The 20,328-nt window shown below is 39.2% G+C and overlaps 1 protein-coding gene across 1 annotated transcript in view; it reads right to left on the reverse strand.

Annotated features, from left to right (window-relative positions):
* Positions 1–19,800, reverse strand: part of LOC110390353 (E3 ubiquitin-protein ligase Topors-like) — a 26,838-nt gene extending 7,038 nt beyond the window's left edge. Inside the window, 1 exon segment of the mRNA XM_021381622.1 lies at positions 19,614–19,800. The gene's annotated coding sequence lies outside the window, so the exon portion shown is untranslated.

Raw genomic sequence — 20,328 nt, forward strand, 5'->3', positions numbered from 1 at the left:
GGGGAAAAGGGTTTTGGTGCATTACTTCTTTCCTCTGGATCAAAGACACCGGAAGATAGCCACTGAAATTAACCAATGATTGAAAATAAAGAAGGCATCAAAACAACAGATCTTAGGCAAAAAAAAAAAATCAAGCTTCATACTTATTCATAATATTCTTCACTGATCTCCCACATAGTTTTCAAATTCCAGGGATGCAAAGCAAAAGTTACTACTTCTTCCCTATAAAGACAGCCTCAAGCAGTGGGCCCAGGAGAACCTCCTTGGGTTCAGCAAATCCAAGTGCATGGTCTCATTTACAGAGCACCTGCTATTAGTACAAGCTGAAGGATGAAACGATAGAGCATAGCCCTGTCAGAAGAGTCTTGGAGGTGCTGGTGGTTGGAAAGCTGGAACGACAGCAGTGTGCCCTTGCAGTAAGAAAGCTAACTGCATCCTGGGCTGCATCAAAAGAAGCATGGCCAGCAGGGTGAGGGAGGTGATACTGCCCCTCTGCTCTGCGCTGGTGAGGCCTCACCTGGAGCACTGCTTCCAGATGGGGAGTCCTCAGTACAGGAGAGACAGGGACCTGTTGGAGCACATCCAGAGGATGGCCATGAAAATGATCTGAAGGACAGGGCACCTCCCTTACGAGGAGGGAGGGAAAGAGCTGGGGCTGTTCTGCCTGGAGAGGAAAAGGCTCTGGGGAGACCTCAGAGCAGCATTTCAGTATCTAAAGGGGTGAGCTATAAAAAAAAAAAAAAGGATGGAATCTTTAGCAGAGTCTGTTGCGACAGGACAAGGGGAAATGGTATCAAACTAAAAAAGGGGGAAATTCAGACTGGATATATGGAAAAGTGTTATTAAGATAAGGGCGGTGAGGCAGTAGAACAGGTTGCCCAGAGGGCTGGTGGATGCCCTGTAACTAGAGATGTTCAAGGGAAGGCTGGACAGAGCTCTGAGCACCTGATCAAGCTGTTGGTGCCCCCACTCATTGCATGGGAATTGGACTAGATGCTCTTGAAGGTCCCTTCCAACTCAATGATTGTATAAAAATTTCCCATCCAGTTTTCAGTAGAAGCATACAGTTTGTACCACAAAAACACTGTCTTTTTTCAGAGGCTTTGCACTGTTATCAAAACACACTGTCACTGAGAGGCTGCAGTAAATGTAATATTGTGAATGGGCAACTTTACATCCACTGCACAAGGCAAATCCTGTTGCATGACAACACACATTTCCATCTATCACATATCAGGTATCTATTTTTCAGCTATTTTCTCTGATAAGAAGCAACTCCAGAGCTTTTCAACATGTGATAACAGAAAACCTGAAGGATTTTGTCTCCAAAAATGTCAACATTTCAACAGTCTAGCTGACAAAAAATGTTCTCCAAATAGAACTATTAACGTATTATGACCTAAGGCAGAGATCTGCAAGAAACTGGAAGGGAGCAGCAAGAACAAGGGAAGAAAAGGAGAGTCCTGAGAATGGATGGCACAGGGAGGAATTATTTAAGAAAGTTTATTATTTAAGACTGGTCTCAGAAAAGGGGCTATTGTGGCTTCTTCTGCTACCTCGCAAAGAAAGAAAGAGGGACAAAAAAAAGGCTGATAGTAAGTGTTACACTCAGAAGAACAGTAGAGGAATTCAGTCTTTTTGGTTACTTCTTGATGGAAGCTATCACAGAGCACCACTTCACACCACTACTCAAAGCACGCATGCCTGTCCCACTGTTTACTGAACCCCAGCAGAAGCTAACAAATGAACAACATATAACAGCTGCTGTGCTAATTTAAACAAACAGACAAAACACTGCACCTGCTAGCTGGTTACCTACTTTGTCAGGGGAAAAAGAAAAGGTTAAATTCACTGGAGAATTTTCAAAGCCACATTTGTCCAACAGAAAAAGTATTCTCTCTAGCCATTACTTTGTCATAGATACATGTTGATGTCATCAAGATAAAGAAAAGCTAAATTATTTCAAAGCACAGCATACTACAGTTTATTTCTCAAGAAATTTACCCTTCCTGTTTTTTTTTTCCTCTGTGTTCTAGTTTAATCTATTTTATTAAACAGCATCACCAATGTTTTATAGGAAAGTGACTTAATGTAATGAAAACAAAGAACATATGAATTATACCATGGAAATCACACATATTCCACTATTCCTGTAACTTCTGTCCTGTCTGCTTATCTTTATTTGGCTTTTAGAACAAATGGATAATGATAACCATTTCTGAAATGCTAGAATAGAAGCTTGATTTCCACACCAGTTTTAGTGAGGAAAGACTTTTAAAAATGGATTCATTCAATAACTCAGTAACTACTTTCTAACAATTAACGCTACCCAGAAGGGTTTCTTACCTCCCAGAATTCAGACATCAAGATTAGCATTCACTGGCCAGAAACATTATGAAATGTACTACTCGATCCCTGATTACAAACAATATATACCTTAAGATTACACTTACAAATTCAAAATTACACCCTCATAAAGGCTTTCATTATTTTTGTTTTAAATCCTGACATTTATCATTTAAATTAATATCCATGACTAAATTAATGTTCCTCTACTAAAAAGCATTAAATATTTTTTTGAGAAATATTATGGCTCTTTTCTCACTCTCCCTTCATACTTGTATAAGCGCAACATTCATTACCATTACTTGCTATTATCACAGTGAAAATAATCAATTTGGATGTCAAATTTAAAAGGCATTCTGCTCCATGAGAGCCAACAATATAAAATTATTAGTGTGAAAGTCCTCTCTCTTTTCTGCTGCTTTACACCAAAACCATTTGTAAATTACCTTTGAGGAAAAAAAAAATCTCTTCACGTAGCCAGAATACCTCCAGAAGAAGCAGAATCCTCACCACCTAGCAGCCCTCCCTACCAGCCACTAGCACACCTGCAGTGTTTTATACCAGTCTTCCCTCTGTCATGGTTGATGCAATTATATGCAGCTGGGCCAGGACAGCTGGCCTGAGGCACTCCAATGCAGAACTCAAAAAAAAAGAGTGTACACGTTGAACTCTCACCTTCCTGATGTGATCCATGGAATGCACTAAATCATAGAACTGTGCCCTCAGTGGAGGATAACCATAAGAACTTGAATATTTGCCCCAGCCAGGCTGGGATGTGTCCCCCTATTGTAAATATGGCAGTAAGTTTTCCTAAGCCTTGAGCACTCATGGGCAGACACAGAGTGACTTAGCTTACTGAATCTGTAAAATCTCATTCCCCTGGGACATGCAGTTCCAATGACCAGCACTGTTCAGTTCTCCCAGCACACATTAGAAATACTTCCACCAGAACATCCCTTAAAAAAGGCTGCATCATTTGCAAGCCACTGTTTTACAGCATTCTCCCTTATGAGGAAAGGCGGAGAGCTGGGGCTGGTCAGCCCAGAGGAGGGAAGTCTGTGGGGGAATCTCATCCATGCTTACAGATATCTGACAGGTGGGAGTCAGGTGGATGGGACAAAGCTCTTTACAGCGGTGCCCAGTGGCAGAACAAGGGGCAGTGGGCATGAAACTTTCCATCTCAACATGAGGAAGAACTTCTTCACTGTGAGGGTGACAGAACACTGGAACACGCTGCCCAGAGATGTTGTGGCATCTCCTTCTCTGGAAACAGTCAAAACTCTCCTGCGTAACCCATGGAACCTGCTTTAGCAGAGGGTTGAACTGGATGATATCCAGAGGTCTTTTCCAACCTCTACAATTCTGTGATTCTGTAATTCTTAATTTCAGGACAGAATGAGTCATTTGTCTTTCCCCACCCTTCTCCTCTTATTGTATATTTTATAAGCCTTGCTGATGTGAAAATGAAAGTTCTTTTATTCTTCTCTAATCTTTAAGTAAAATGTTCAGAGGTCTCTGATGAACAATGAGATAGAAAGCAGGCACAGTAATTCAAACAGTAATCTATGGGCATATATATCATCCTGCAACGGTACATTAATCACTATCCTTAAAAGACAGCACAGCAGTGATGAAGTTTTTTCAATTGTGTCTACTGCAACTCAGCTATATTCAAGTGTTTTTAATCTGTGCCATTACATCTGAAGGTAATAACTATATTTTAATCTGGCAATCTTTGCTATCCTCTTCCTTGATATGACTGGAAAGAATCATAAACAAAGGAGAGGTGACTTTTGCATTCAGCAAGTATGTGAATGCAAAAATACTGGCATGCACACAGAAGTTATCTACAGAATATAGTATTAACATTACCTCTAAAAGAATAATTCATTCAAGCCACTGAAAATAAAACTTTCTATATAAAAAAGAAAAATAGAGCAGGAGGGAAAGACATATTTTCCAGCCAGCTTTAATCCTGGCTCTGAATGGACTGTATGTCTGTTCAGTATACTTCAGTAATAAAAGGTGAAAAGGTTGGAGAAAGAGGTGAGAGTTAATCTGTTAAGGAGAGATGTTGAAAGCACACACACACACACACACACACACACACAACAGAGAAGTAGCTGGGCTGATAAAGTACCCTTGATATTCAGAGATATCCAAAAAGCCTTTCAACGATCGTGATATTATACTAAAGCAAGAAAATAAAAAACATACCAGCCTTTCCATATTCTTACCTATTGCTTTGAAAGGAGGATTCATCTTAAGAAAAAATGTCAGTCCTGACAAAAAGGTTTTCCCTACATTTCTTTCAGGAGTTTACTTCAGAAAAGAGTGTATTAAGGTATTATTAGAAGGGCATCATGACTAACTGAAGTTATCATGGGATATTTGATAGGTTTTTGAAATGTCTTGTTTCTTGCTTATGTTCTTCTCCTCCTCCCCTTCTTCACCTTCTCATTCTCTTTCTCCTTCAACTTCACCTTCAGCATCTTCGCTCTCTCCTCTGACCTAAGTGTTCCCTCTGCTGTTTCTTACTATTTTACTTCCTTCCTCTTCTGCCTCTCTGGCATATTTTGCCATTTCTTGAGTTCATTTTCATCAGCTTTGCTGACTGGCTCACCTCTGTCCTGAGCTGTGTCCGTGGGAGCCATTGGTGGAGATGGCATGTGGCAGCTATGGGTCTTTTCCCACAGAGGAGACCCCTGCAGCCCCTGCATTGCCAACACCCTGCCATTATCATCCAGCACAAACTCCTTTTCAGACCTTGGAAGACCTCTATACCCTGCAGACTCTCTTTTAAACAGAGTAGGCATCTCTGATGGGTTTGGAGGGTTTTGTTTGCCTGCTTGATTTAAAAGAGAATAGGGAAAGGGAAGAGGTGAATACACTCACTGGGAGTTTATAGATAATAGGCAGAGAGGAAATCTCTCCTTTGTGAGTTGTTCTAGAGGCAGGTATGACTTGCCAAGGACCTCACCATTACTTACGACACCTATCGTCTTGCTATCATGTCCCTCTTTTCTCTCTATTTGTGGTTGGTGCCACCTCTTAGAATTAATTCTTCTGCTCCTCGCAAGTACAGTTTTAGGGTCCAGAAGTTGCTCTCTCATCTCAAATGTTTGTAGGGAATTCCACAGGCATTAGTTGCAAAAGGTATGTCCAAATATAATTCCTTTCTTATAAACTAATATTTATTTAGTACAATTAATCATGACAAAATGTCATCTCTGGAGAATGCTGAAATTATTGTGACATCCTTCCACAGGCTTTTGTAACAGGATAGAAATCACGACCACTTTGCAAGCACACTCAGTGTAACAAATCCCTTGTAGTTCTGTAATGCTTTTACCCTGTCACCCAAACACTTGTCCTGTCGGGTGACAACAAGCCTGCTGCTGTAGGTGATGACCAAGCCATTGCTCCTCAGCCTTCTGCTTCTGAAGAAAATAACCACAATGGAAAGAAAAAAAAAAATTAAAGGGGGAAACTAGTTAATAGCTATGATAAGGGTATAATAAACATGGAAGGACTTTTTTTTTTTGAGCTGGGGGGTTGCAGGACTAACAGGTCCTCCTTCTTTGGAAGTTCCCTTGCTTGATTATATTTAAAAAATAAAATCTGAACTAAACTAACAGTTCTTGCAGATCTTTTCTAGTTCTAATGTGATTCTAGATTCTAGTTCTGTGATTCTAGAAAGACAGTGAATCACAGGTTAAAAGAAAAATTACCTTTTAAACCATGAGTAATGTGCTCTGTACTAATGCAAACTCAGTAAGTTCTATGATAGCTTCAACTGTGCTAAAAGTCACTTTCCACCAAGATTAGCCTGTGTTCCTTCTCAACCTCTTCTTGGAAAATGGCCTTACATATTCCATACCTAGCAAATAGCACATTTGTGTGAATCATGCCATTACACAGAATTTCTGTCTCTTCTAACATGTTTTGTGACTCAGACCAACATTATTTCATAACCAAACATAGGTTTCTTTAGAAGCATTTATAACTGGAAACAAAATATCGGTTAAACATCTTATGCTGCTCGTCTGATACCAACCCTTAGGCCCTCGTGTTATTTACTCTATGATGACTTATCAAATAGCTCAGCCATGCTATGCTTTCATCATTTTTCTTGTCGTCCTCTTTTTTGGTAAAAGGAATGATGGACACTTATACTGAAAATTAAAATTTATTCTGTTGCTTTGGTACCAACGTGCTAAAGAGAACTGTACCCATGCAGTAAGGTTAGAAATACAGCTTACTCGGACACACCACACAATTATCTGCAGTGCTCATTGTAGAGGCAAGAGCCACTGATCTTCAAATGTATCCTTTCGGTGTACAGTAAGATACAAGGATAGAAGTTTTTGCATCTCTTAAACAGGTTAAAAGTATATTAACTGCACCTGCAGATCAGCTCAAGCCAACCAGTTGACAAGAGAGTGGTTCATTCTCGAGTAAGCAAAAGTATTTCATGGGTCAGGAAATTCTGAAATCAAGCTGATTTAGCCCAGTTTATTTTCAGTGCTCCAATTTGACTTCAGTAGCAGCAAGGATCATTCTGAAAATAAACACTTTCTGAATGAAACACATTTTTCAATTCATAAAATTAAACACTGGAAAAGATAATCAAAATATGGCATAGATTACAGAAGTAAAAGGAAAGAAAGATGGTTAGAAGGGGAAAAAACTCTTCAGGTAGGGGAAGGCACTCTTCTTTCTGTTTATTTCTGGTCTATCCTCTGCTTCATCAGAGAACACTTGAAGCACTCCTGAGCTGTTTCTTTGTCTCTTTAATACATCCAAAAATAAAGACGGAAAGTACTGATGGCATTCTGACTAAACTTTTAATGGTAGGCCAACTAACAGATCAGTTTATCCAGTCTGAAACTTCCGTCTGTTGAAACAGGGAAAAAAAGAAGTTAGGAAATTAATTCTTTCCATGTGGTCAATATAACACCACACCAGGTCTCCCTTAGGCTCTCCCCAACAAGAAACTGCTCATCCCTTCCCATAGGCTGAGTGGGAAGAATAGGAGAAAGGTGTTTTCAAAGCTGCTCTGCAGGAGTGACACTCCAGGAAACAAGAAATCACATCTCTCGGGCTAAGTGAACATTCACACTCTTTTTTCCTCTGCCCCATGGAAAGGCAGGTGCCCACACAGGTGCCAAGCATTGCCAAACACCATTGCCCTTTTAAGTCAGAAAAAAAGTAAATTCTTTCTACATCCTCTCTTCAGAGCAAAGTCTCTTACAACCTAGGTGTACATCTATAAGCTTCCTTCACACTCTCTTCAACTTGAACCCATCTTTCCACTGATGAGACATCCTGAGCTTCATACGGGACACTAGGTTAGGTCTAGTTATTCTGGTGGCATGGGGACAGAATACTAAAAAGCCTGAAAATGCATGCAGTCCTGAGGCATTGAAAGGTGTTTGCAACAAAACCAGCAGTGATACAAAACTCAGGAGGCTTGGGGTTTTGTTGCAAGCACTGAATACTCACAAAAGAGAGCTCTGATCTTTCAAAAAGCTTGCTGAAGTAAAAAACAACGCCTGAGCCACCTCTGGCTTCATCTAGGCAGAAAAATTCCAAGCTTTATTTTGAAACTAGCTGAAGTTCATTTACACAGAGGAAACAGCAGGTTTAAATGCTTTGATGTCTGAAGTACAAAGCTGAAATTTTAGGCATTATTCTGGTAGATTGAGCTAAGGAGAACGCTCACACTGTCTACTGAGAAGCAAAGCACTCAACCTAGCATCGCTGTGGTGAAAAACTCCCAGAGCCATACAGCCAATGGTGCAAGACAAAATACATTTGAGGCTGTTTCTTTCTTTTACTGGCATGGAAATCAATTCTGTTGTGAACCAGAAGTCTGTCCTAAAAAAATGTTTTAGGATTTGCTTCCTTTTTAACATCAACAAGAAGAAAAAAACAGTTCAAAAATGTTTTCATTTCAGAAAGTAGCATTCTCTGGGCCATCAGTGGCAGATGAGTGGAAGGTGGAAGGAGACAAACCAAAAAAAAAGAAAACATGCATTGGCTGCAACACTCAGCTTGGTGTCCTCTGCAGACTTGCTGAGGGTGCAGTCAATCCATCATCTATGTCATCTCTAACAATTACATGCCTTTATTCTTTACTTTCTTTATTTTGGGTCTCCTCCTAATTGTTGGCTGACAAGTCTGTAAGTATTAAATGTTATGCAATTTGGATACAGAAATTATTTAAACATGAAAATAACAAATATATTACCAATTCTGTTGTCTCTTGAATGGTTAGTTATGTAGTTGAATGGGAATTTTTCACAAAAGTCTGTCCACTACCTCTTTACCATAGGAAAATGGTTATTGGGAAATTAGCATCTATCCTTTACAACCTTCTTTCAAGTACCTGGTCTCCCACTGCAGAGCACTCTGCTGCTCACTGTCATCCACAAAACATGAGTCAGTTGGAAAGAAACTCCATCAACTTCCAGGATTAGATTAAGTTCCACCCTCCCAGGGCTGGCAGACAAGTTGGATAAGTTTGCTCAGGACTGCAGGGTCTTTCCACTTATTCCCTCTAAAAAGAATCAGTTTCGTCACCTCAAGTACATGAAATTAGTGGAATCTTCTGCCTAGCTCAATGCATCAAACCTTGGCCTTGGCAGCATGCTTATGGAGTTTGTATGAATAACAGCATGCAATGCAGTTTGCTTATGGAGAAGTACTCAATGCAAGTAGTATCCTAAATTCTCCACTAGCATGGTGGGGCATGGCCCTGTGAAGATCAAATTTGGACTACTAATAATAAAAATACAAATATCTTTTTTTTCCCAGAAATGAGAAAAATTCGCATTGTCCATAAAGTGTTCCCTCACTGTGTTGTAAAGCTGGCTTTAAAAATGATACCTACTGTGGGAGTTCTGGTCCAGGTTATCCAGATTCTTAGCTATAGTAAATCCTGGATTTTCACACAGATTAATATAATCTGAGCAAATGTTAAATCACTGTAATTACAGACCAGGTCCAGCACAGATCATGTGAAAATTGCTTAAAGATAGCTTTACATCTCCCTTGTCTCTTTTTAATCAAAGGTCAGCTTGAATAGGAAATCTGTCGTGCTGGCTATAAGAAAGGCTGTGAAGAACCATGCTTTTTGTCTTGCAAATGACACTTCTTGAGTGACAAAAAAAGGATCCCTGTTACAAGGGGACTACAGACTACAAGGGAACCAGGGGGCTGAGGAAGTGTTTGGAATTACAAGCACATCCAGCAGCATTTCCTAGAGGCACATATTCCATCAGAATCTGATTAGCTCCTATTCATAATGTGTTCCATTAGGACTTAAGGGAAGGTGTGCTTTTCAAGAGAGTACAGCAGATGAGTAACAACGCTAGTCTGACACCAAAAGACAGCACAAAACACACCAAGATTATCCAGCATTTCGGAAAATAAGCTGAGCAAAAGGCTGTAACATGCTAATAATTCCTTCTGCATGGGTATAGTTCTGTTTTACCTGGAAGAAGTAAATGTATTTACAGCACAAAGACTCTTCCATTACTGTAGCCACCTGAGAAGGAGAGGCCCACAGGCTACACCCAGTGCTCTGCTGCTGGAGCTGCAGGCCATGCCACACAGACACAGGAGAGGAGAATTGGCAAGGATGAGCAGTCCTTCTCTTTCCCCAAAGCATGACCTGAATGGTGTCTTAAACCACACGTGGGGTACCAGTCTGTCACTTGCAGGCTTACTATTCTCTAATTAAAGACCAAAGACAAAAAAATTCTTGGCCTTCATACTACAGTTCTTGGCTTAATGTGTGAAATGCAGTAGTGACTTCTGAAAGGTACACAATCACAGAATCTTTACAGCTGGAAAAGACCACTCAGGTCTCTCAGATCACCAAATCCAACCCCAGCCCAGTCCCACCATGCCCTCTAACCACGTTCCTCAGTGCCACATCTGCGCGTTTCTTGAACACCTCCAGGGACAGTGACTCCACCACAACCGTGGGCAGCCTGTTCCAAAGTTGGGTCACTCTTTTGGAGAAGGTTTTCCTAATACCCAACCTGACCCTTCCCATGACACAACTTGACGCCTCTCACCCTACTTTCAGGCAGTTATAAAAGCAATAAGGTCTCCTCTGAGTCTCCTCTTCTCTGAACTAAACAGTCCCAGAACTGTAGACACGAGACTACACAGGGGAGCAGAATGGGAACCATTCACTTCCACCCAGCGATCTCATAGCAAATAAAGCACTATTCTGGGCTATTGTGACCAACCAGGGACAGGAGCTCTCCTGTGATGAAGCAGCTGCAGTCCCAGTCTCACAGAAGGCAGCAGGGGCTGCCAGTAACTCCTGCGCAGTCATGATTTTACCCAGTCTGTATCATGCCTCTCTCCTGCCAAACCAGCCCTCTGCACACCATCAACCACCAATTTCTTTTACTGATCTGGGGTAAAACTGCTGTCCACAATCAGCACCTTGTGCCTCAAAGCCAGTGCTGAAAAGCTACACATGTCCCATCTGGAGGGAAACGATGCGAGTTCACATTTCAGTTTTAAGTAAGAACAGAGCCTTGTCATTGCAACAGCAATGGACAAAGTACAGAGGAGAAGAAAATAAGGAAAAAAGCTCAGAGATGAATAGGCTAGAAATGAGAACAGGTTTACTGTTAAACAGTTTACTTTTCAAAGGCAGCACAAGGACAAAATGCTTTGTGCAAGGGGAAAATTAGTTTCCAAGGTGTGTGCTTTCCACAAAGAGTCAAGTTAATTATTCAAAGCAGAAGCCCATGAATTCTCACAATTTAGTCATTCTGTTCTGACACATTCAGGCCCAGTGAGCTGCTTCTTATCACCAGGACTTTGATAATTAGCTTAGACGTATCAAATAAACTTTCTGGAGAATTCAGTAGTAAGCAGGTATGACATCCTAATAGGGGTTTTATTAGGCATTTTTCTGCACGGTAATGTATTAGCAATCACTATGACAATTTCTGCTCTGAGGGGTTTTGACCTTGCTCATTTTTTATACTTGCAGGGAAATAAATTTATTCATGGCAGAGATCTAATCCAATACACTACTCTGTTTACTCTGGTTTCTAAAGTAGCAGTTCTCTCAGAATTAATGAGAAGTGACATATACATCATAGAAGAAAACGCAATGTCTTCAATCTGGCATCACTGAATAGCAATGATCTGAGTCTACAGACTGTAGGAAAGCAGTCCTAACTACTTGGTCCTCACATCACAGCTGACATCAGCAGAAGACAGTCAAAGAAATTTGTGGTTCCTCCTTTCCAGCCAAGCCAAAACTCTGAAAGACAGAAGAATCAGCTACTGTTACAGATATTGCTCCCTAACTTCAGAAGAGCACTCAATACTTGCCTCATTAAAAAGGCACAGTACTAACAATATGATGTGACCTGCAGTGCTTTTCTTAATCTTTTCACTGGAAGCTACTACAGAGTTAATTTTGTACTGTTTACAGTGCAACATACGCTGAAAAACCTAGCGTCTTTTTTAGGTGACTCACAACCTGAAAATACACTGATGCAGAGTTGTGGTTTAGCATTTCATAAAGTCTCTCTTATAACTGGATCTAAAAGAGAGTGAACACGCCCCACAGTTCTGATAAAGACAGCTTTCTTGTGGGAAAGGATTCTCCCAATGGAGACAAAAGTGTAATATCTCATTAACCTCTTACTTCATAAAATAGAGATTTTCACCAAAAGATAAAACTCTAGTTGGCTTAGCAGAGTAATAACACCCTACAAAATAGGGTGTAGGACCTAATACTTGTAGGTCACCAGTAGGCATTTGGGAAGGTCTTAAGCATTTTTGTCACATCTTGTTCCTTCACTGTAGTTCATGTGGAAAGAAACAAACTCACAGTTTTAGACCTGGAAGTCAGGGAATCTACTGCCGTACCAGCCTCAGAAGTATATTACTGACAACAAGATGTTCGAGAATGGCTGTAATTACACATTTAAGCAGCCTGAAATGCAGCACGTGTTTCAGCCGCACATGTAGCAGTTGCGCACAATCAACCAACTTGTGTTCAGTGTGGTATGATCTTTTCAGCTACTCCTTTATGGCACTCTGCATCCAGCTGAACCATTTGGATTTACATTTCTGGGACTCTGTATGCATGTATCTTGCTTATCTTGTATCTGGGACTCTGTATGCATGCATGTGTCTTACTGTAAGTAAGATTCTGCTATATTTTTCACTCTAGCAGGTTTGTCTGTGTTTGAAATAGTCCTTTGAAGTAAACATCTGCCATTATTGCTCAGCAAGAGGGGAAAACCAAGCCAATAGTGAGACTGACGTATCAGTTTATATCTATAGAGACTGCTCAGTTAGGGGTAAGGCAGAAAAAGGTGTTGTGTTGTGTTTACATTGGCCATTATGATACCTTGAGCAAGAGATTTAAAGACAGAGCCAAAGGAACCAAGCAAACAGGCATAAATTCTATGAACATCCTTTCTAAAAGATAAACACTTTAATATCTCTTTTACATAATGCTCTGTACAGAGGACTGCATGGAATTTGAATTTTTTGCCCATTCAGACCAAGAAATATTTCACTTCCAGGATGCATTCCGAGGAGGAAAAAGCAGATACAGGAAAGTGTAATGTGACTAGTAAGGATGATATCATTAGTGAACAATAGCTGGATCAAAAAGTGTTTAGTACTAGTACCATTTTGCCATTCAAGTAATACTGCTCTCTCAGAAGATTTTCAGCTTTTTTACTTTCTGGGGTTTTGACTGAAATATCAGTAATAAATGTGTACATTACAAAAAGGTAATTTCAACAAATAATTATAATAGTTAAGATATTCATTGCATTGACATCCCTTCTTAAATTTGCAACATTCATGGTATCTCTTAAGCCCCTTTCATGCTAACTTTACAGAAGCTTTCCAACCTGGATCCTATATTTATTCAACTGCGTGTTTTCACGATGATAAGAATTGAGTTACTTGTATTGTTCACCCTACATAATAACCTCAAATGCTTTTGTGAACAGAGCTACTCTAGGACACTTTAGATTATAGTATTGGCAATCCCTACCACCTCACTTGTGAATTAGTATTCATGATGCTTTCCCCAGCTTCTTTCCTGGTTGCTCCATTTATCTGGAAGGTGTCTCTTCCAGCTGAAGGGCAAGAAGTGTAGGCTATCCAGAGATTACCCAAAACTAGCAGCTAGAAGACATTTGGAAATCTCACTGTGGAACGAGACTGTCACAGAAAATGGAGGAGATGGCTACAACTTGTTTTCGTGTCTTTGTACTGAATAAAGTGCTCAGAAACATTTGACTTTTTTCACCCAGTATTCTGGTCCCATGGCATGGACGAACAATACTTAGAATATAATCAATCATTTATTAACTCATTTTGTTTAGGCACTGTTGTACCTTTTATTTTAAAATAAAAGCTGTTAATGCACTCTGAAAGCTAAGTCACGATTGTTCTTAACAGTTATAATTGTAACTCTTAATTCTTCAAAACTGCAAGACCCCTACACGTTTCTTTCTCATTCAATGCCAGATACATAATGGAATTAGTGGTGCTGCCTTTGAACCTGTACAAACACTGTGGAAGATATTGCATAAGGATAAATAGATCATATCAGCATCTTGTATGTGTAAAATATGTAAGATGAATATAATTTGGTAATCAAAAATCCTGCTATATTGCCATATCCAATAGAGAACACTGCATTGCTTTATTAGTACTATCCTAAGGCCGTTTTTCCAACTTTTAAGAGAGGAAACACCAGATTTGTTATGTACTCTCCAAGAACTCAGTGAAACTTCACTTTAATAATGACCTCAATACAACCATGGCTGACAACGATTAGGCTACCAAGGCCATGAAAGTGGCAGCTCTCTACTATGCTAACTAATGTAGCACTTTTTCCCTGAAACTAGCAGTCAGGGAATATATCTCTCTTGCTCCTGCCTTTCTACTTTTTCTGAAAGTTCCCTAGGACAAGGGCCATTCTTGTGGTGTGAGCACATGCAACAGCTCAAGAATAATGGGCACATGAGTACAACTGTAATAGCAAAAAGAAAAAAAAAACAGCAGTTCTGAGCACAGTGTGCAATATCCCTTTGTTAATGGCAGAAGACGTTAAGTTCTATAGGCATTCTTAAATCACCAAACTTTAGACTACCTAATCTTTTCTTTCTATGATCACCTTTGTAGCATCACCTGCTCAGTACCTCTAAGTTGCTAAGTGTGGATTATTCTAAAATTCCAGTACAAGATTTATGGATCACATCAGGGCAGATTGTGTGCATCTCTGGACCAGACTCATGTTGTGATCAGGCTTTTCTTCCTTTTAAATAGGACTACCAATAATCTCCATAATATAATCTGAGTATCAGGCACTGAGTTCACCTTGATGTTTGGAAGAGAACTAGCTTTTACTGTTAAGTGAGCAGACCTATATTGTACGGGTTCAGAAGGGGAAAACTGAAGCTGTAGTCCTGTATTTGAAAGGTGAATGACAGAAAGTATAAACTACTAATTAACTTGTCTGCCCCTGCTGATGATTAGAGACACACTTTTATTTAGCACTGAGATTTAAGACAAATATCAGACTTCAGTGGGTATGCATCCACTTAGGGATAGAAGATAATTTTTCAAGAAAATACATACTTTAAATTTTTAAGGAGGTAATGCTGCATGGGAACATTCGAATTTTTATAAAAATTCAACTTTCTAGTGGTTACCATCAATTAATATTTAAATAACCTTGTGTCCTTTGTTGAAACTGATGGTGACAGTGCATTTTAGCATAGTGTGAGGCTAATATCTATAATTAAGAAGATCTTAACAAGGATCTTTAACTGAAATGATGAATATCTTCATAAATCTCACCCTACATGGTCTTCCCAAAGTAACACAGGAAGTCTGTAGCAGAGCAAGAACTGAATTTTTATTTCCCAAGTCCTGTATTATCACCCAGCCACTGAATTTTAACAATTTTTAAGTGATCCCTAGATAGGCTGGATTCAAACTAGTGACCCAAAAGTGAAAATTTCTTCATCCCACTACTGGAGGGTTATCTCATTAATGGTCTCCTCAGCCATCCAGTATTTACAAAACTATTTAGAAAAACAAAGTTATATGTGGATATTGCTGTACAATAAAATCCTTCTCATCTGCGCCTTCAAATTTACATGGAAAGATCTACATACAGTAACCTAGCAAGTAGAAGTTTCTATTGACCAGTATGTTTTCTGCTGCAGATGACACAAGAAAGCTTTCTTAATGGAATGTTTCTTCCTCTATTGCTGCAGCATTTGTCAATGGAAATGAGAGAATCTGTAAAAGCACTCCAGAAAGTTCAAAGTAAAGGCAGTAGCTTCTCTGAAAAAAAAAAATTAAAATTAAAAATTAAAAAATGACAGAGCAGAAGAATACGAGAGAACAAACAGCAAACAATGAAGTTCTTATTTGAGCATTTAGTGTTCAAAGTAAATTACCCTGACTTATTCAAAGCACATCCAGATTGTAATATTATGAAACACTTGACTGCAATCAAAGGCCAATAGGATTAGCAGTTATTTGTAATAATTTTTACACTGTAATAATCATGACAAGTCTAGGACTTTTTTTGTTCTGAGGATAAAATAATGTTTTATTACATTCTGCTGCATACTGCAAACCAAGAAGAGGACATACAAGCTCAGAAGAATAAAAGCACTGATGAAGTGTTCTTTGTACTACAGAATATGATAAAAAAATAGGGAATCTAATCTTGTTTAATGAAAACATATAAAATCTCTCTTAAATATTATTGTGGTTTTGTCTGAATAGAGACTGAAGGAGCAAGAGTCACAGTTTGTACTTTCCAAGCACCTGAAATATCTGTGGTTACAAAAAGTATTTCCTTTTCACCTAGAAGAGCTTAAGAAGTAGCTTCTTATGATGCAATGGCCAAATATCTGCTTAAATCTCTATGCGCATCCTTTCCATTTGTCAGCAGGTAAACCGGCAAAATAACACTTGGAATTTCCAGGTGTCTTGTCACTAAGTTTTTAGGAGCTATACAAATATGTACTGGGTTGAAGTACAGCTTCAAACAGTTCAAGGAAGCTGAGAAGCAGCCATGGCCACAGGAAAAATAGCAGAAACCAGACACTCTGTGCTATCCTTGCATACACTCAGGCACAAGACCTCTGTCTCCATCTTGGTTATCTGTATCCTCAGTGAGGTTCTGGCACAAGCACTTTGTTTTATTAACAACTGCCACATTCAAGACTCGTTAGAAATCACATTCATAATGGTGTCAACTTACAGTGTACTCTCGGAGTGATCTCTGAGCTGCATGTGCCAGCAGGTAAACGTCCTCCAGAGCTGACACTCTTGGCAAACACAGAGGACAACATGTACAAGACAAGCAGGACTCTGTCAACACACGGCACATGAACGAGTGCCATTCAGGCCAATTGTAAAGAACCAAATTCTCTGAAGCTCTTTATATTTTTGCAAGTTGTTGGCTAATTGAGGTGGAAGACACTACATCTGAAACTTCTGTAGTACTGAAGAGTATGGAATACAGAAAAGCCAGTCTCAGTGCCCAGCAAAGCTGAAGAAATAGTGCTTTGGGAAGAAATCACTCAGAGATATAGGCTCCTGGATGGTCCAAAATAACACCTAATGAGGAGGTCCAGAATTTTAAAGGAAAGGGAGATTCTTTTGCCAAAAAGAAACTAGGACTCCACAGCAGAATTACTAAATGATTGAATTTATCTGTCTTCAGAGCACACAATGATAGCAGTGAGGCAGAAAGTGCCTATAGTTGTTTCTATGTAAAACATTAAAATCCTATAGAAGCAGTGGAGAATATGTGCCTTATGAAGAACAGAATGTTGTCAGCAAGTAACAAAAACAACAGATGATGAATTTTACCAGACTCTCAAAGGAGCTCAAAAATAGACCAGATCTGTTATAACTCACAGCACCATGGAAACTTCCCTTGCTATATGGAAATTATACAATTAAAAATAATAATAAAATAATATAAATTTAAAAGGAAAAAAAGAAGCAAGCTAGCTTTGTAATGCATAGCAATTAAAACACCAAATATGATCAGTGGAGGAGGAAAAAAAAGTGAACACTTTTCTCCATACAGATCCAGCAGGAGCAAAATTAAGAGCACATTAATGTTCTCCACTGCCTACAGCAGAGACACAGGGAATGAGACACCCGATACAGGATGAGACAGTCACCTGTCAGTGCACAACAATGCAAGAATGAGTGTGACTACAGATACCTGACAGCAAAAATGCTGGTGCCTTACGAGAGGTCAGTGTCTTGCATTTTAGGGATCTAGATTACAGTTTTAGGTTCACTGTATCCACTATGGAGCATTCAAAGGAAGACAATTTCTACTTCCTTACATCTATATGCTCTCTTACTTCAACATAAGGGCTAAAACTGAGAGCAAGTGAAGAGGAGCCCACTGTATCACCAAGCAATGTCTAACTGTGTTGTGAACCAGAGTTACAGTCTACTTATGCTATGGTAGAAGAACAAAATCTGGAGGCAACACTTAGCAGTAGTATAAGGAAAGTAACTACAGAGAAAGTGAGGCACGGCTGGTGTTACTCGTGCACAACACATGCCTACTCATCACTGTCATTTGAGATTACACTCCACAGAATAAAAAGATGTACAGTCTCTATTAAGGTTTTCTTGCAAGAATACATGAAGGGAAGAATACTTGCTGCTCTGTGATACCTTTCATGTATAATTTCTCATCCAGAAAAATGCACTGTATTTATGGAAATTAAATAGGAAATGTGCATTACATTTGCGGATTCAGTTATGATGTCTGTAAATTCTTTCCTTTTTTCTTCTAAAATACTTTAGATCAATTTATTTAATTTTAGAGGCTTGTGGAAATATTAAAAAGACTGACTGGTGCAGAGAAATATGAAGAACAGATATATCACCAAAACTAAATTCCATCAGTGCACACGTAATATTTTTGCAGTTTTCTTTTCTGTGGCTGCTGTAGTTAAAGTAGTGATGGCAAAAGCAAAGTCACAAATTAGCATGCAAAGTCCACAAAGGTGTACCTCAGTTGCTCCAGAGGTAGTAATAGAGCACAAAGCTCTAAAGATTAGAGCCCAGTCTAATGGATGAAAGCTTAATAACATCATGGGACATCTCAGAGGGAGAACTGCTTAGGTACCACAAAACATTTTTTCACTAAAATAAATAGTTTTGTTTAGTTAGCAACAACCAAAATTACATTATGTAGCTCACTGTCACCAACATTTTTCAGTGTTCAGATAAAGAATAAAGGTTAAATTCCTTATATTTTGTCTTGCAGTTTTGTTGCCAAATGTAAAATACTTAATCATTAAGCCTGTCATTATTCTCCTGCTGTTCTGCTCTGATTAATTCTTATAATATTAAACAGCAATGCATTTTATCCTTCCACATCACAAGTCCAGCTGAAGGAGATAAGTGGCTGATAAAAGATCTCAAAGAACAGTTATAAATGATTCTCTTTACAAGAATAATAAAGCAGCTATGTAGAGCTGAGTAAACCCTCCATACATTGCACATAACTAATTTTGTTAGAAAACCTCAGCAAATTGCAGTCAATAATCTTCACTGTTAACCTGCTGTTCTCCAGACTTTTGAGCAGAAAGTTCACTCTGAAATGCAAATGTTTAATTAGTTTTTAATGGTGAGCTTTATTTTATTAAATTCTGTCATCTGCCTCAATTATTTTCTCCATTTTTTATAGTTAAAGTAATTGTCATTTCAGAAGATTTCTTTACCCTTATTTCTGGTCTGCATTTTACACTTTGCAAAAAGAAACTTCAGTGGAATTGATGTTCCTCTATTTTAAGCTTTGCCCTATAGGTCAGCACACTCCTACTCTAGAGGAACCTGCTATGGGGACATTGTTTAGTGACAAACCACAGGACCCCATCACAGTCATTTCATCCTGGGACATGTTGTGGTTTAACCCGGCAGGTGGCCGAGCACCACACAGTCATTTGCTCACTCCCCTCCTTTCCAGTGGGATGAGAGAGAGTATTGACAGGAAAAAAATAAAAAAACAAAGCAGAACTCATGGGTTGAGATAAAACTATTTACTGAGACAGAGAAAAGGAAAAGGATAATAGTTCTGACAACAGGAAAAGAGCAGTAGTTATGATGATATATATGTACATATGGATGTGTATAACAAATGATGCACAAGCAATTGCTCACCATCCCACAACTGATGCCCAGCTCACCTCCAGAGCAGCAGAAGAGAGAACTCCCACCACTTTCAAAACTTTCCTTCCACATGATGCTGTACAGCATGGAATACCCCTTTGGCCGGTTTAAGACAGGTGTCCTGCTTCCGTTCCCTCCCAGCTCCTTGGGCCTCACCTCATTGGTAGGACAGCAGGAGAATATGAGAAAACCAAGTTGTCCTTGGCTCTGTACAGCACTGCTCAGCAAGAAATAGAAACATCGTAGTATTATCAACGTTGCTTTTCCTGCTAAAACCAAAACATGGCATCATATCAGACACTATGAAGAAAAGCTACCTTGTCCCAGCTGATACTTAGAAGGACACATAGGCCAAACTTGAGGACTCAGGATGAGGCAGGAAGCTGGTTCTAAGCTGGATCAGTGGAATATTATTGAAATAATTGCATAAGTGAAAGGCAATGTATCATGCTTTATTTTGATGTAAATAACAGATGGCAGGGAATTAGAAGTATTGGCAAAAGAATTTAGACATTTTATGACTATTAGATCTAAGATGTGATGTACATGCTGTCTTGCAGGGAAAAAAACAAGTGACACGACCTTGGTAACTCTGAACAGCAACAGTCTATGCATTTGTTTCTTATGCTGTACTGAAAATAGTGTTCAAATTTAGTAATAATTATAGTGACAATTACTCATCCTACACATATTTGCCTCCTTAAAGTATCTGAGGAATGTGATACATCTGAA

Source organism: Numida meleagris, chromosome Z (genome assembly GCF_002078875.1).
Source record: "Numida meleagris isolate 19003 breed g44 Domestic line chromosome Z, NumMel1.0, whole genome shotgun sequence".
Classification (NCBI taxonomy): Eukaryota; Metazoa; Chordata; class Aves; order Galliformes; family Numididae; genus Numida; species Numida meleagris.